This window comes from Dasypus novemcinctus, chromosome 2 (assembly GCF_030445035.2).
Source record: "Dasypus novemcinctus isolate mDasNov1 chromosome 2, mDasNov1.1.hap2, whole genome shotgun sequence".
NCBI lineage: Eukaryota > Metazoa > Chordata > Mammalia > Cingulata > Dasypodidae > Dasypus > Dasypus novemcinctus.
In genome coordinates, this window is record NC_080674.1 from 21,514,809 (window position 1) to 21,527,476 (window position 12,668).

A 12,668-nucleotide genomic window follows, 5' to 3' on the forward strand; every position below is an offset into this window, starting at 1 on the left:
GAACAGAATTATTACTGATTTATTTTGTCTCCCAGGATTCCTGTTGCTTTACCCACAAGTTAACTGTCTAAGCATTTTTCTTCTTGGTCCCCTTCTTTTAACCCCCTTATTCCATTCTTACTCTGCATTCTGGCTTCTATAATGTAATCTTTTAAAATGAGTTAAACTAGATTTAGGAGTATCAAATTAAGTTTTTGTATATAGATGCTTTTTTCCCTTGTTGTTTAAATATGTTCAGAAGAGTGTACATTTCATAATTTAAAAAAAGGAGTTTAAATAAAAAACTCCAAAAACCACAAACCTGCTAGTTTCAAAAGTGTCATTGCTTGCTTAAAGGTTCTGAACTTAAGGCCTGTTGATGTTCTCTTAGTTTTGATTTGAAGCATCCCATGAAGTTGTATTTTCTGAATCCCAAACAAGGCTACATTTCAAAATTCAGGGCTGTTTAAGGATTAAAATCACAAGCATTAACAGCAGTAGGCATCACCATGAAAAAGTGAGCTCAGACATTTCTAGAAACGTTCCCTTTAAAAGTACATGGAGGTTGAATCTTAAGATTAAATTTTAAGATGAAAAATCCTATGAATACAATGGATGACATAATTTTTTATATTAATTGATTTAAAAGCAACAACAAAAACCAAATTAATATTAATTAATTTAAAAGCAGGAACAAAAACAAAATTAGGTTTGTCAAACTGACTTTTTCATTATGTGGGTTTTGAAATCTAGCCTCAGACGTACAGTGTTGAGAGATACTTAGAGGCAGAATAGGTTTTGAAGAGACTGATTGGGAGAGAGGGAATGGCCACCTGAATTGAATTTAAATGTAACAGTTTTTAGCCAAGAACAGTTTTTAAGTAATAAGTACTAATTATTTCAGTATTTAAAAAAATAAATTTCAGTATATATAAAAATAAATTTCAGTATATATAAAAAAATAAATTTCAGTATTTAAAAAAAAGACAAAGCAAAGTATTGTGTCTATCTGAGGTTCTGCACTAAATGAAAAGCTCACCTGGATACCGGAGGCAAAATCTGATGATTTTCATAAGTTAACAGTTGTTAATTTTGACACTTGAGTACAAAATCTGCTTTGTACATAAGTTAAAGTCCTAACTGGATTTGTACTGTCTTCCCATTTTGTTCTGCCACATGTATAATTCTGACTAAATAGCTTAAACTTATGTCAAAATGTCTACAGCAGGTTGTCAATAAAGTTTAGCCTTTTTTTAATTAAAAAAAGTGTCCTAGACTATTACATTGGTGGCCCCTGATGGACAATGCTTCCCAATATTCAGCCTTTGGGTAGTCCATCCCACAGTGTCTTGGACTTCTCTATGTGATTTGCTTCAGTCAATGAGACATCAACAAACAAGGTGCAAACAGAAACTTGACAAATATTTGTTATTGGGGTTTGTCCACTTGAAAGTGCCCCTCTTACTAGTTTTAGTTTATAAGAAATTCCAGGATATTCTGCTGGAAAGAGAAGAAGTCACTTAGAAGGCCTTCAAGATGAAACACTGTAAAGTGATTGAAGGCATGTGGAGGAGAGAAGCAAGGACCCAGTTGAATTACCCTTGAATGTAGCCACACAAGTGACCTAGCTAATGCCAGGGGGATAGAATCACTCAGATAATAAGAGTCATAAGAAATAACAATCATTATTGTTTCAAGGTGTGATGGTGTGAAGTTGTATGTGACCCCAGAAAAGTATGTTCTTATAGTTAATCCATTCCGGTGGGTGTGGAAACATTCTAAATAGGATCTTTTGGTGAGTAGGATCTTAAGTTAAGATGTGACCCACCTCATTCAGGGTGAGTTAATCCTTTTACTGGAGTCCTTTATAAGAGAATGAAATTCAGACAGAGAGAGGGGAAGTCATGGAAGCAAGAAGCTGACAGCAACAAAACCAGGAAGAGAAGGGAGAGACCAGCAGATGCTGCCAGTGCCTTGTCATGTGACAGAGGAGTCCAGGTTTGCTGGCAGCAAAGAAGGTATCATCTTGATGATTCCTTGATCTGGGTGTTTTCATGGCTTCAAAACTATAAACTTGTAGGCTAATAAATCCCCATTGCAAAAGCCAACTCATCTGGTATACTGCTTTGGCAGTCTAGCAAACTAGAACACAAGGAATTAAATTTTAGTGTGGTTTGTTACACAGAAATCTATAATAAATTTATAAGAAATCTAGACATGATAGTTTTTGTCTCATGGAAATGGCAGTTTTGTATGATTCAAACTAACAAAAATAAAATAATAAAATTATAATGCTTTTTTCTTGACAATGCTATGGTTATCCAGGGCCAACTTTAGTCAATGTACTATATTCATGTCTCTGCATTATAGTCCACCAAATAACCTTTGCTATAAGGTAAGCTTTCAGGCCTCATCCTGAAGGTGAAGAAATTGAGACTCAGAGTTTAAGTGTCCTTTGTAAGGCCACACTGTGATTTGCAGAGCCATAATCTGCATCTTTGTTTGCCAGCCTTCCAAGTCTATTATTTTCCCACTCTGCCTCAAATTGCACATTCACATAAGGGTCCTTACACATGACAGCATAAATTGCCACCAGGCCTGTCAATTTACGAGAGCAAAAAGAATGTGTACAGGTTATCAACTTTTACAAGTCTGTCTTTTAAAATCCTTTCAATCTAGGAAGGAAAAGAATGAATTGGCAAAAGTGACCCTCAACTCTTTCCAAAGGAAAACAATTTCATCTGAAGGATTAATACCAAAACCAAGAAAAACAAAATCTTGTAGCGTCTGAATAATTTGCATGTTTTCATCACTTCAATTTCACTCTTAAGGCTGGAGAAATATTAAGTATAGGTATTGTATAGAGTTGAAGAGTATAATCTGTAGAGCCAGATTTTCTAAGATAAATCCTCACTCTTTTAAATTCTGTGACCCTGGGAAAGTTATATAAACTCTCTGGACACTAGTTATGCCATCTGTAAAATAAGGAGAATAATAATACTATCATGTTCTTTTGTTGTGAGAATTAAAACAATTACTACATGTAAAATACATAGAATAGTGTTTGGCATACAATAAGTACTGTTGGCTATTATTTTATTATTATTATTTTCCCTTTAAAAGTCAAAATAACCTCATATATATGTACATAGAATTACTTTTTGACTTCTATCATAAGTTTTACTACAATTATTTTGTATAATGAATATCTAAGATTTGACAGAATAAAAGACTACTTGTATTAAAAGGATAGCTTGAACAATTAAATTAGCTTTATTATCTATAGTTTTAATAAACTAACTCCATATCTATGCCATATCATGTCATCTCATCCTAGACCTAGGCGAAGATTTGCTCCAAATAGAGAAGGAATAAAATGTAAAATGGGAAAAAATGAGAAAATAACATGAAGATAATGGAACCCAAAAGACTGTAGCTTTTACTGACGTTGCTCCAAACTCCAGCATGAGTAGCTGTGCCCTTAGCTGTATTTTTTAAACCCCTTCGCCTACCTTTCACATAATATGTAGCACATTTTAGAGATTCATTCACACACAATTTTCTCTTTAACTTGACTATTTACTATCTGATTTTAGCGACTGACTTACTCAATCCCATTGTGTTTGATTTGACCAGTTAGCTTACCTCAGTAACTACTTAACAATAAATGAGCAAATGATATTTATACTGGATGATTCATACCTGACTAGGTATATGTTTAATTTTAGTTCATATTTATTTTAATATACTACCTTCAAAATTTGCAGTATCAATGCTTGTTAAAGGAATTAATACAGGGAGATTTACATGAAAGGATAGTCCCTATATTATAAAGATTTTCTTTCTTCAAGTGTCATTTGAAAATATTGGCTAGTCTTAAATCCTTATGAATAAATGATAACAGAAACCCAGGACACTGACACACAACGATGAGCAATGGTTTGGAAGTTTTTGACTTTGTAAAAGTGTTTTAACTTGAGCAAAGATTTATCTAGCAATATGAGTGATCACAAAGTTTGGGAAAAATTTTCCAACTTTATAGAATAAATTTTATAGGACCAAAGTAAAACAAGGAAAGAAAGTGCTTGTCATGATTCGATTGTCAGTCTATATCCAGATTAACATCAGTACTATTCTTTATTGAAGAAAACTCCCTGATTTGAATAATGAAATCAAATACATGCCTTATGCATTGTGTCTTCGTCACATAATGCAGGTCTGTAAATATTTTCTTTTGATTGTTTTAATGTTTGTATCTCTTAAAACATTCCGAAAAAATTATGTCTCCTCTAACACAAGCTTAAAGCATCTAAAACTGTTTTGGCAGGTTGAGATTATTTATGAATTCCAAAAAGAGAGGTTATGTTTGTAAACTGGTCTGTTCCTCTGGGTATGATACACTTTGATTGTATTAGAGTCAGCTGAGATGTCTTTGATTAAATTATGTTAAGGTTAGGGCTTTGATTTGACCAAGTCAGTAGGGTATAATTCAGCTTTGAGACACTACCCCCTTGATGGGCTGATATATGGGCACTCACTCAAGAACACACAGAAGAAAATCCATGGGAGGAGAAAGCTCCATAGTTGCTAGAGGTGAGATTGTCATGGCACAGAAGAAGAGAGAACTCTGATTCTGTGAGCCCAGGATGAGAGACAAGACCTATGCCAGCCTGTAGCTGAAAAATCCGTGCAGAGATTGGCAACCATCCTACCTTTAACATGTGGCAACAAGTGACCTTGGTGAGAAATGAATCTTGAGTAGGACTCTTTAGGGCCTTGTAAATGTAAGCTTTTACCTCAAATAAATGCCTTTTATAAAGTGAACAGATTCCTGGTACTTTGCATTGGCACCCCTTTGGCTGACCAATACAACTGTCATTCTGCCTCGGCATATCATTGCTTCTGTGATAATCAATAATGAAAATGCATAAAGGTTATGTACCTGGCCCTGTAATTCTCTAAGCGTCTCAAACCTTAGAATAATTTTGCTGGGGTTGAAATGAAGTTAAAAATACAGCAAACTTCTTGAGTACTTTTATGTCAATAATCACTCAATCTAATGAAGATGTTTTAGGTTCTCCCTTTCCTATTGTGGAAGGTCATCAGGGAAATGCATTGTTTTTGGAAATCACAGTATTGGAAAAGCAATGTGATTTAAATTAGAAATTAGAAAAAGGGACAGATAAAGCAAAACTCACCCCAGGAGTTCTTCCCCATCCTCAGTGTATGACCTTGTACAACTCACTTTGTTTTTCTAGTCCTTCCTTGCCTTGTTAAAGCTACACTTGCTTGCCTGAAGCAAAGAACTAGACCTTTAAACCTCAAGTTCACCTCTAGTACCACATGCTATTGATTTGAATTATACCAATTGAGTTAGTCACAATAAGAACTACTCAAAATTTACTCCATCATTGGGATATTTTTTATATTTCTTTCTCAGCTTCATTTCCCCAAATTACTCCAAAACTCTCAGAAACTAGCAACTATAATCATAAATTACTCAGACGAAAAAGCCCTGGAGTTTTTCCTGATTCCTCTCTTCATCTCACACTCCATCTCCAGTTCAAGAGAAAATTTTGTCAGTTCTTGTCATTCTGAAACATGTATTGAATCTTACCGCCTTCTCTTCCAGAATCCTTATCCTTGTCTGTGATACATAACCTGCCCTCTTATACTAGCTTTCTAAATAATCAGTCTGATTCCACCCTTTCCCCCAATCTGGTTTGCTCACACCAATGATTCTTTTGAAAAACAAGTCATATTATGCCTCTCCTTTCCTCAAAGCATCCCAATGCTTTCCTGTGTTACTCAGAATAAAATCGAAAGTCTGTGTTACAACTACAAAGTCCTGCATGATTTGGCATCCTCTAGGACTTTGACCTTTATCTCATAGCACTTCCCCACTTGATCATTTCACTTCAGCCACACTGGGACCATGTGTGTCTGCAAACAACTACATTTTTGTCTGAAGACCTTTACATTTGCAGTCCTTTCTGAGAACATCTTCAGAGTTCACTACTTTTCTCCCTTAAGATCTCTGCTAATCTTCCTATCTTATGTAATATAAAGCAGTGCCCATTATCCTTCTCTACCTTACACAGCTTTATTTTCTTATTGCATGGACCATCTTGTGTGTGTGTGTATGTATGTTTATTTTTTGTCACTTATCCATTTCACACTAGATTCTAAGTCTCATGGAAGAAGTAATTTCATCTTGTTTGCTTGCAAACATTCAGCATTCAAGAAATATTTGGTGAAGGGTGGATGATTGAAGTGAAGAGAGAAGAAAGGGCAGAAGAGGATAATAGAAGGGGAAAAAGAAAATGAAAATGGAAAAATAATTGAAAGGAGTTAAGACATATTCATTGAAAACCTGTGGAAACATTGGACCCTGCATAGTGCTAGCACTATGTTTACATTTACCTTACTTACTGCTTAGACAATATTGGGATGAACTATAAATTTCCCCATTTTCAAATAAGAAAAATAGGGTCAGACAAAACATTTTCCTAAGACTACACATAAGTTATGAAAGGCTTTTGTACCTTGATTAAAAATTAAATTGTTCCTTGATTAAAAATGTAGCTCAAGTGATTGAGAGCCTTCTTCCCATGTACGAGTTCCTGGGTTCAATCCCCAGTACCTCCTATAAACAAAATAAACAACACAAAATGCAAAAAACAACTCTCATTGGGGAATGGATGTAACTCGGGTTGAGCAACTGCTTCCCATGTACTACATCCTGGGTTCAAGCCCCAGTACCTCCTAAAAAAAAAAAATTCCATGACCATTACTTTGTGCCTTGTGTGCAGTAGGAAGGAAGGGAGGGAGGGAAGGACGGAAGGAGGGAAGGAGGGAGGGAGGAAGGAAGGAAGGAAGGGAGGAAGGAAGGAAAGAAGAAAAAGGAAAATAAATTTTTTCCATGCAGCTACCAAATGCATGCCAGCCTCCTGTGTATTTCTCCAACAATATAGATATCTTGGTTTGATTTTTCTATGGACCTCAGAAAATCCTGTTCTTAAAGTGAACCCATTACTGTACTTGTAAACCTATTGTATGTGGGGGACTTTTTGATTAGATTCAGTTAAGAGACCTTTAGATTAGATTGCTTCAATTGAGTGCAATGAATGGATTGTGAGACCCTTTGACTGAGTTAAACTCAGTTGGGGGCCTTTCATTGGAGTATTTCAGTGAGGCATGATCCAAAGTGAGTCTCAGTCCTATTGCCTGAGTCCTATATAAATGGGAGAAACATGTAGAGACACAGAGGAAAAGAGCTGTCATTTTTACCCATGTGAGAGAGGACTCCAGGAGTGCCACAGAAAGACAGAGAAACACTGAGTGACAGAGAAGCTGGAGGCTGGAATCAGCTAAAACTGAAGCAACAAGGAGGGGAGAGAGACTAGCCAAGTGCCTGATTGCCCACAGCTGCAACTTGGTGAGACAGCATCTTTGATGATGCCTTGATTTATACATTTTCACAGACTCAGAACTGTTAGCCTTAACCTAATAAATCCCCATTAAAAAAGCCCACCCATTTCTGGTATTTTTACATTGGTAGCCTTTAGCAAACTAAAGCAACAGGAGAAATGTATTATCTTCTTCCTTAATGTTGAGGTATTTTGCCAGAATACTGTATAATTTGTTACAATAAAATTTTTAAATGTGTATAATCAAGGGTGGGACCAGTTGAATCTTGACAGTGGTTTACTTTTTCATGTTGACACCAAATTAGCAATTGTGAGCACTGTTTTATGAACAGTTTGTATAAAATAAAATTACACATGGTCCTAGAGGCTAGGAATTCTTCTCAAAATGATAATTAGAAAATGTGATTAATAAGAATAACCAATATTCCCAAACTTATTGAAGCATATCAGTGCATACTAGAATTACAAGGTAGAACCTTAGTTGTGTTTAACAGGTGATCTATGTCCTAAAAATTGAGAGAAAGCAGATATGCCAAGGAGTAATCCTTTGTGAACCATATAAACACATTGCATTAAAATAAGAATGCATTGCTAAGAAATATCACAATTTGCAGCAACTAACGAATATTCATATTACTTAATTTTGTAACTTAGTACTTTATTGAACCTATTACACATTTATTTTATAATTTAGTTTTCAATCCTACACAACATGCTATAAAAGCCTCATTTCAATTCAATAATGTCATTATCTTTGGTGAAATAAAATCCTGAAATTCTAGCAAAGTAATGAATCAAGAAACTCAAATGTGAAGCCATGGAGAGTCGACATGGTTCAAAAGACTGAAACATCTGACTCAAAGACCACCACCAAATAAATATTAGAGAATGATTTTCATTATAGAAATTTCTTCATTCCACTGATCACTCCTAGTTCTTTATGTTCCTCAGTCTCACTCTGTATCTCCATTTCCCTACTCATGTTGGCTCCAAGGTTGAACAATTCCCTTTTGTAATCATCAATATTTTTATCATCAACATCATCATTTTCATCATCATTTTCAAAATGAAGTCCTTACTATGTGTCAAGAACTGTACTAAATAATGTATATATTTTATATACTCATATGAGAAAGTAATTATTGCTCCCTTTTTACTGGCACAGAGGACTTAAATAGCTTGATCAAAATTAGCCAGATGGTACATAGTGGAACTCACATTTTAATTAAGTTCTCACTAATTTATTACAAAGCCCTCCTCAGAAGCATCACTTCCTTGCTAATGGGTCTGACCCAAGCACAAAATTAATCTGTAATCTAGGCTACATAGCCATCTTCTTTTTCTCTTCTACTCATGTTTCCAAAATATGCCTCAACTTCTTTCCTTTCCAGCTGACACACATCTCAGTGTCTGTAAAAACTACATACTTTCAGTTTTACATAGCTCATCTCATGATGTGAGTTCTTAGTCTCCTTTCCTGTAAAGTTCTTTGGGTCATTGCTCCACTTGACTTCTTTCCTGCATCTTCAATGGCTCACTTTCACTAGTGCCTTTCTTAGACTCAAGGATGGCAAATTTCCTAATTAATCTCTCACAGCTAGTATTAATTATTCAGCCCATTGCAGAACACTTTCATCTCTTATTTCACCTCTGCAGCTTTGGAGGAATATAGCAAATCATTTCCTAATTTAAAGTTTCTTGTTCTGTTTTCAATTGTCACCTTGTTTTTTTTATTCCGTGCATCTTAATTATCTCTCTCATCCTCCTAAAGTATACTTCTTTGGTTTCCTTAATACAATCTCCTTCTCATCCTCCTAATATTTAATAAATTCCTATTTTCTGGCCATTTAAATGTTGGTGGATGGTGTGTCCTTCTATGAGTCATCCACATGCTTTTTATGGATCTATTACCCATAGAAGTGTTTCTAAAGTCTTCTGTAATGGAAGACATTCAAGTAATAATAGGAGGTAACTCTTGTACAGGACTTACTACATGCCACTTAACATTATAAGTGATTTACATATACTAATTTATTTAATCTTCATAACAGTATTCTGAGGGAGATACTGTTATTATCTCTATGTTACAAATGAGAAAATCAAGGCATACAGAAGCTGACTTATTGAACTAAAATAAAAAATAAAAATAAAAACTTGTAAGAGATGGAGGATCCAAGGAGGGTAATAAACAACATGAAACAAAACATAGACTGTCTCTAAGTCCAAACTATCCTTTCACTTCATAACAGTCATATCTAAGACTGAACTTCTCATCTTTACCTCAGTGCTTCTTTTTAATTGCTAATTTTAGTTACTATTTGTGCCAAGTTATCTCTTTCTTGTATCTCAGCTCCACGACCATTCTCTATGCATTGTGCTTTGTTGATAGCACTGGGGCTCAGCTCACTGAATTTCTCAGACTCCCTTACCTTTGACTTCTTACTGGGTTTAGCCAAATGGAAGCAGTAGAGGACGGTTGGAATCTGGCAGAAAGGGAGAAGGTACTTCCTTTTCCAAGTTCCTGCTAGCATCATGCCAGCAGCAAAAGATAGTTGGTTCCATTGCCAGCTTCTTCCAGCATTTTCTGGACCAGCCTTGTGGAGTCCCCTCAGAGGGACCAGCAAACCTTGGAACAGCATCTCCTCAGAGGTTCAAGTACAAGTAGTGCTGAGTTTTGCCCATGTCCCTAAATGAACAGCATCCCTGCAGGGTTTGTGTTCCTATTCTTTTTCTATATCCTCTACCCTTGGTATGGAAGATGTTCCCTGCAGTTAATTTCTGAGTTTTTTCAGTATATTCTTTTACTTTTACAGTCTATAAACTTCTGGGTAACAAACACAGGTTTGATTTCCCTTAGTAAGAAATACTTAAGTGTTTTCTTCCTTCCTGACTAAACCCTAACTGATACTCCAATAGTAGCACAGCTTCAGAATAATCCTCCATTTCTGCCTCCCCATCTATGTACCAACTAAGTCCCATCAACTATACCTGTATGATATCTGTTAAATATTTCCCTTTCCCCAATTCTCCCAGGTTCTGCCGTCGTCTACATAATTTCTGATCAAGAATATAGATGGTATCAATTCTTTAACTGGAGATTTCCTACCCATTGTTTTCCTCTTACTTGAGAACATACTTCACACGTGCTTCTATATTTATATTTCTAAATGAAAAGAAAAATATGCAATAATGCCATAATTGCCATTGACTCCTAACCCACAGCATAAATTTAAACCTTATGGGGGATACCATGTCTTTTACCACCAGCTACATCTGCCATTGTCTCCCTGCTACTGTGTGCATGGACCTCTCCCCTTATTTTTGGCCTGCATATGTACAAATTCTTTGAGATCTAACAAAAACATACCACCAAAAGGGTAAGTGTCAGGATTTGTCCTGCTTCCACATCACCACATGCCTATCTTTACATTTAATACTTTTACATTTTTAACCAATATGTCTCTGCAATTTATGGCAGGGATGATTCACATTATATTCCACCCTTATAATCCTGCAACTTCATAGCAAATCCTAAGTACTGAAAAGTTTTCATTGGATAAGTTAATAATTTGTGTTATTACTTAATCACTGATAAAATAAGAATAAACTGAGGGATAGTGTGATATACAGGCTTGATTTCTATATTCTGAAGTTCACCCTCTCATGTTCATAAATGAGTAACCATTACCATTTGGGTAGTGTCAAAACATTTTGGCATCATGTAGAAGATATTTCATTAGGTTACTCTGCTTCCCACTCAGGGAATACTGCAGAGAATACTTACAGCTTTCTCTCTATATATTCTCTTTGTATTAGTGAAATCATATTTCTTGCTTGTTTACATGTCTCCCATTCTTATGTCTTTTCAGGGACTGTTATATCCTTCTAGAATTGAATAGTAGGTCAATTTAGAATAAGTAATGGTTAAAATAATGAGAATGCTACTGTAGACATTGAATATCCTGGACAAATCTACAAAAAGACCTAGTAGTTGTGGCAGAGAATGATGTACCTCTTAAAAGACATGTTCTTAATCCCAATCCACATTCTCGTGGCCATGAACTCATTTATAAATAGAACCTTTTGAAGACGTTATTTTTAGTAAGGTGTGGCCCAGGACGGGTCTTGTTCCCTATTACAGGAGTCCTTTACAAACAAAAGAAATTTAGGTGCAGAAAGTGAAAAAGAAGCTGGAAGCCAGAAGTCAAAAGACAGAAGAAACAGACACAAGAAGAGAGATCACCATAATACCCAAGTTAGATGCAAGCCAAGCAGCACCCAGTATTGCATCAAGCCAGCACCTGGAAACTACAGACTCCATGATGTTAACCAGTACATTGATTTTGGACATCTAGCCTCTGAAACCATGAGACAATAAATTCTTGGCACCAGACTAACCCATTGTGTGGTATTTGTTTTAGCAACCTGGCAACCTAAGACAGTAGTATTAAGGATTATCTGTGGAAATCTTAAATTGGTGATAGACAAATTGGCCAAAGGGACAAATACTCTGGCTTACAAAAAGGCATAAAATGAAGGGGTAATGAGTACTGGCGAGGTGAGGACTAGGAAGGAGTGAGCAAAAGCCATCAATATAACTTATGACCTTTTAAATTTTATAATATTTCCCACTTGAGCAGTATTTATAACATTCTGAAATTTTGAAGTGAAGTTAAAAAAAGTGTTTTTACCCATGACCATCTAGATGTAAGGGCAGATTTTCTGCAAAACTTAACACTTCCTTGAATACCAGAGTTGACTCAGCTCTTCTGGGTTGCTAGGAGGCAATTTTCTCCCTCCCTAGTCGCCTTTACCTGGATTTGTTCTCCTAAGAGAACAAAAGGCAATTTCAGATTTGCATTTCATCACCATGACTTTAAGTCTGATTTAATTTTTTCCCTCTAGGTTTGTCAACCCTAGTTAACATTGTCAGATTCAGCTTCAACTTTTTATTTTCATCAGGCTGCTTTCAAAGTCTGTATTGGCCTGGTTAATAATTAAATAGTTGTGATTTATAAACTACTATATTGTATAGTGGAAAACAGATGAAAATGCAAAGCTGAAAGAAAAATCTAAAATAAATAATATACCAAGCCTACAGATATTGATATCTTATTCAGAAGCAGCAAGTTTTATGTATATAAGATTATCATTATATAATGAGAATTAGATTTATTGAAGAGGCTGACCCAGAAAATGTAGTTGGAATTATTCATTGTTTACTGGTTTAATAAAAGGGAATTTTAGTATTTTGAACAC

General features: G+C 35.4%; 1 protein-coding gene across 3 annotated transcripts in view; it reads right to left on the reverse strand.

The window, feature by feature from the left end:
• The window catches only part of CDH18 (cadherin 18), a 1,139,369-nt gene that overhangs the window by 752,405 nt on the left and 374,296 nt on the right, over positions 1–12,668 (reverse strand). The gene's annotated exons all lie outside the window — the stretch shown is intronic.